This window comes from Cyrtonyx montezumae, unplaced genomic scaffold, assembly GCF_038088225.1.
Source record: "Cyrtonyx montezumae isolate F1298 unplaced genomic scaffold, pur_monq_1.0 scaffold_5, whole genome shotgun sequence".
In the NCBI taxonomy this organism is placed as follows: domain Eukaryota; kingdom Metazoa; phylum Chordata; class Aves; order Galliformes; family Odontophoridae; genus Cyrtonyx; species Cyrtonyx montezumae.
Window position 1 is genome coordinate 10400187 of NW_027072056.1, and position 6000 is coordinate 10406186.

Genomic DNA, 6000 nt, shown 5'->3' on the forward strand with positions numbered 1-6000 from the left:
AAGGCCAATGTCATCCTCACTTGTATCGGAAATGCTGTTGCCAGTAGGAGCAAGTGATCATCCTTCTCTACTCAGCCCTGGTGAGGCTGCATCTCGAGTACTGCATTCACTTTTGGGTCCTCCCTACAAGAAAGATGTTGAGGTCCTGGAGTGTGTCTAGAGAAAGGCAACAAAGCTGGTGAGGGGAATGGAGCCTTATGAGGAGCGGCTGGGGGAGCTGGGATGTTTAGCCTGAAGAAGAGGAAGCTCTGGGTAGATGTTATTCCTCTCTACAGCTATGTGAAGGGAGGTTGTGGTGAGGTGAGGATCGGCTTCTTCCCTGTGATTAGAAGTAAGACTAGAGGGAGTGGCCTCATGTTGCACCATGGGAGATTCAGGTTGGACGTTATGAAATACTGCTGTTTGAGAGAGCGGTCAGGTGCTGTAATGGGCTGCCCAGGAAGGTGATGGAGTCACTGACCCTGGAGGTGCTCAAGAAATGTTTAGATGTTGCGTTGAGGGACATAGTTTAGTAGGAAATATTGGTGATAGGTGGATGGTTGGACTGGATGATCTTTTAGGTCTTTTCCAACCTTGATGATCCTATGATTCTATTATTCTACAATTCATTGTTCAGATAATACATATTTGTGTTTAAATGTGTATCAATGTTTGGGTATTTTGAATGGAAATAAATGAGTTCTTATGGACTTTCTAAGTACAGGAGAAAATATTTCTATGTTTACCACTTCCACAGTTGCTTTACCTAAAACCACAGACCACTTTGTTTCTTTTTCTTATTTGTCCATTGTCAGTTTTGATTAAAATTATTGGAAGCAGCAGCCCAGTGCTGTTTTGGTTGTCAGTTGTTTGCTTTTCCAAAAGCTTTTGATTGTAATCACTCATGAAATGGTTTGAGCACCAGGCACATGGGTACAAGAACAAGGGTTGATACTCCAGATGGCGTCCACTAAGAATTTATTGTCTGATTTACTGTTTTTATTTGTCTAGCTTTGCCCAGGCCTATTTTTTTCTGATGAGATCTGACAGATGCTGGTTTATCTGAAGTGTTGAAAGATTCTGACTTAATTATTGTATGTATTCTCCTAGGAAAAATTTACAGGTGTTATTTTGAGCAAGAAATTAAATGAACTGGAACACTGTTATTATGGAAAGCCAAAATACACAGTAACTAAGAAAGGATTCTTATTTTTAGCAATACATTTTAAAATGTTAGCTGGCTATGCTGGATTTTAGATGGCAAAATTAATAACACTTAATTGAGTAACTGTTCAGTTTTTGCTGCCTTCTAGAGTAGATTAGGAAAGGCTGGTTGAACCTGAATGATATATAGCTGATATTCCCAGCTGTTTGCAGAGTAACAGGTATTGTGGCTATTTGCTGCTTTGCAAGCAGGAGCGGTGAAACCATTTGCATAGTATGCACTTTTATTAGGAGTTCAATTTTTTGGACACTTACAGCTAAACCCTAAAATAGACTCTATTCATGAATTTAGCAATAGAATTAACCTTGAAGTAATACTTTTCTAATCAGGTGGGTGTGGAAGCAGTAAGCAGTGAGTGGTTTTAAACACTGGTTTGCCATGATAGGTGTATCTGGCAGCTCCTAATTTCTCAGGAAAGTAAATTGGTCTGGTCTTTACAGGCTTTTACAGAACTCTGTCTGGTAGGTGACAACTGAGTCTAGCAAATAGTGAAAAATTGGACTACTCACTAGAGTTTAGCAGGAAAAGCTGAGAAAATGTAAAGGGATCCCCCTAGATAGACTTGTTGTTTTCACAGAGAACTCCACTGCAGCAGAGCTTGTATCAGCTCAGCAGCAGCTCTTCCTGCTCTGTGGATGTGGCAGACCCACCTGCCCCAGGTCTGTCACTTCGATGTCACAGCTGTATGTATTCCATTGATTTTCACAGAATGAGAGAAACTAGCAATTTACTGTGAACTGACTGGCAGCCAATGCTCCTTCATCATCTCTCATGCTCACTTTTTAGAGACTATGATTTAGGCATACAATGATAGGAATTGTGATGGTTGGCAGCAAATATACACCATATACATACAGGGTATGTTGTGGTATCTCACATGATTTCTTTGGTAGAAGAAGAGTAGAAGCTCAACTTTTAATTTGATGGCATTGTATTTAACACACGGTGACAGAATCTTTGCATTCACCCACTGATCCACAGCTCAAAGCAGCCAGCAAAACTATCAAACTCGTTATGGTAACACTAGTGGGGACAATAGGGCATCAAAACTGTTGGTCCAGGGCTGCAGAAGACTGACTGGTTTCCCCTCATCTCTTCGCAAACCTGGATTATAGGAGCTCTACAGTAGGCCGATCAACATGAAATATTGGCACACCTAGCAGCATTACAACTTTTTAGTATTTCCACCTGCACCATTTGACATTCACAGCTTTTGCTAGAAAATCTGGGATAGCATTCAAAACACAGGAGTTTGCCGTAGGTTCTGGTATGCCGTGCAGTTGTGGCAGCTCTTTCCAAAGTAATTTTTAATCTAAAGGAGCTTTATGCTTGGATTGGAGTTATAAATACCTAAGTGAAACTTGAGTTGTCGCCATAAGGATGCAGTTTGTTTTTTCAAAATGTAAATATGGATTTATGGATGCCTGTGTAGCTATATTTTAATGTTAGAATACTGTTGGTGCTTCTGTCCCTTAAGATTATGGTGGGACAACAACACCAAATCTAATTTACTGTTTTTTTTTCCTTAAATAAAATAAAAATCAGTGGCATCCAATCTGACTAATTGCAGCCTTTTGTTCTTAAGCTGAAGAAATAATTAAGAACAGCATTAACCACACACACACACACACATACACAGAAAGGAATTAATAGAGAATCTATTACATCACAATAGGAATAAGTTTGGTGAGAAGCCAAAGCAGTATTGCTGTGAAACTATTCTGGCATCTGGTAGCAGGACCCACACATTGCTGAGACAGAATCCAGTAGCAGCACAGTACCAAACAGAGGAAATATCTATGGAGTGTTTTTTTTTGTTTGTTTGTTTGTTTTTGTTTTTTGTCATTATGCATAAAATGAAATGCTGACTTATTATTATTATTATTATTATTTTGGCAGTTTAAATACAATCTGGTGTCAATACAATGCCACTAAAGTGATTGTTTCATCCATTCATTTATTTTTCCTGAGGTTTGGAAAGCAAACCCATGGCCAAAATTTTCCCTTAAAGCCTTTACTTTCATATGCTGCTCAAGATCCCTCCCCTCTCAGCCACATACTGGCCTGACCACTGTTTCTACTAAAATGGCCAGTTTGCTGTAGCAGGTGCTGGTGCCATTTTGATTTAGGAAGTTTTGAACCCAACAGACCCATCTCTCTGACTACTAGACTGACCAGATTCTAAACGTGTACTAGCAGTATATGGCTGCTCAGCATGGGAAGCAAACTGAATTGTACAGATTATTTCCCCCCCCCCCATGTGATGCTGACTGAGAAGCACACTGCTCTATAAAGCTAGCGTTTCTCACTAGTCAGTCTGTAGTGAAAATAGTTGCTATCTATTTCTTAAGATTTCACTGTGTTCAAATGGTCATTGAATAAGTCCAGTCAATAAAGACTTATTCAATTAAATTGTTGAGAGTGTGTAGTGGAAGCTGTTCTGGCACTCGCTGCTAAGGAAGGCTCATCTCTGTATGCAGATTGCCAGAAAAAGGCATTTTGTTCACTTGTGGAGCATGAAAAACTGGCAATAGAAAACACATTGTTATAGCACCTTTTCTTTCAAGATGCAAGGCATACGTTTTTCACAGGTTTTAGAGTATTCTTCAGATAACGTCTGAAAAATCTGATAATGTACAAGCTGTCTTTCACTTATGCTCTGAAATATATTTCCAGTCTTATGGTAGCATAAGAGGAGCTGTTAATGACACTTTTAATCAATTATTTGCTCAAGATTTATGTGAAAGTGTTAATATGTACCTGATATACAGGCACTGCTATTGAGTGTTGTAGGGAGTGGATCAAGAAGTGCAGTTCTGGATGTTTGGAACAGTTTGTTTAGAGCTGATGATCTGTGGACTTTGAGCTGCACCACCGTTTCAATGATGGGACAGGAGACCCAGTGGCCTATTTTTGACTCCCCAAGATCAATTTTGCAAAACGAAGTAGTGGATTCATATTATCATTGCATGAAACTTATGTCTCCACAGGGCCTTCTTTGTGGCATAGTGTCATGCATCAGTGGGTGCTACCTTAGAGCTCTTAGTCAAACGTGAATTGCTATATTCCAGGGAATTATTGTTTCTCTTCGTTTCCTCCTCTGCTCAAGTGGGTGCAAGGGTACAAAGTGGAACAACAGTACTGTGAAGGGAATGGAAGAAGACTACAAAGTACAAGACTTAGTTGCTTCCTTCTTTTGTTGGAGGGGTTTACCCCTCCAACAGTGAGGACGTTCATCTGGAGTTTGGGCATAAAAGAAGATTGGGCTGTATATCTTACAGGAAAGTTATAATCTGCTTATCAGCTGTGTCTCTCTTCCTAATTTAGTTTTCTTTTTTTTTTTTTTCATGTCAAATAATAGTAATAAGAGATGCTTTGTAACTGCTAGTTCTCTGGATTAATAATGCAGAAAGTTCACAACATTTCTTGATACTGCATTTTCCTCCTAGAGGCACACAGAAGTGTAAGAACCACAGAGCTGTTATGTTTGCAGAGTGGGAACCTGGATTAAGGGAAGACAGAGAGCTGGGAATTCCTGCTCGGAAACCCCACTCCCCCCCAAAACAAACAAACATACAAAAAAAAAAAACCAATACCCAAAACAAACAACAACAAAAACCACAGAAAAAACGACATATTGAGTGGATAAGGAAAAACACATAGGTTTCAGCTATAAATACTGCCTAATTTAAATTCACATCAGTATGAAGTTTTAAAGATTTATTTCCATAACTTGAAGTAAAAGGTGTTTGTTTTAGGGATGATTAACTCATACTGCCTTACAGGTAAGGGAAAATGGCAGGATAAGGGTAGCTTAAATTACTGGTTGGATTTATGTGTACTAAAAGTGTGAGAAAGGATTTTAGTCAAGTGTTTTTTTAGCTCCTTCTTAGCATACTGTTACAGATTTTGAAGATTCATCAGCATTGAGCAGGTACTGATCTTATTACCAAAATAAATGAAATTATCACAGCAATTAGACAAATTACCCACATTAGAAAAAAAATGGACAAGAATAAAGAAACAATTTATAAGCTTTTTTAGAGTGTGAAGCACTTAAATCAACTCTGATGCTTATTGTTTTTCAATATTGAAGAAAAAATTGAACTTCTTTAAGAAAAAAATATCATCCTGGAACACTTGAATTTATTATGTATATAATCTAGAGCTTGGGCACTGGAATAGTTTACCCAGACGTGATCCTACAAATCCATCAGATCAGGTCAAGTGCTCTTGCTGAGCAGAGAGTTATTTGTATGAGCTATCAGGGGGACAGCTGTTAGGTGACAGATGTCAGGGAGGGGAGATGTGCTTTCTTTACAAGGCCATTGCATTTGAGAATTTTCTGTGAGCTTCCTTTTGAAGGTGACGGCCTGTGTGTGGTACTGCACTCCAATAACTTTCAGAGAGTTTCACATTCTTAATAACTAATTTATCAAGTTCTTGTTTTCCTTCTTTCATACATTACTAGTAAAATGCTCAATTTCCTGCAAGACTGTTCAGAGTCTAAAATGAAAAGTATACCATGATATTTTTTATTCTCTTATTAAAAATAGAAGATTGGTACTTATGAAGATTGTGGTATTTTAGATTCTAAAGACAATTGTGTACCTTGAATATCTGCTCTCCTTTGTCACTCCTGGATCCAAATCAGACTAGAGGCCTTGTTTCCATGGAAGCAATGCTTGTTATTAAAGATATTTCTTCTACAAACAGACTTGTCAATTCTCACGCCTTTGGTTCAAGCTTTATAGTTTCAAGCCTTATCTGGAGCTTTTATGTTCTGTCATCTTTGA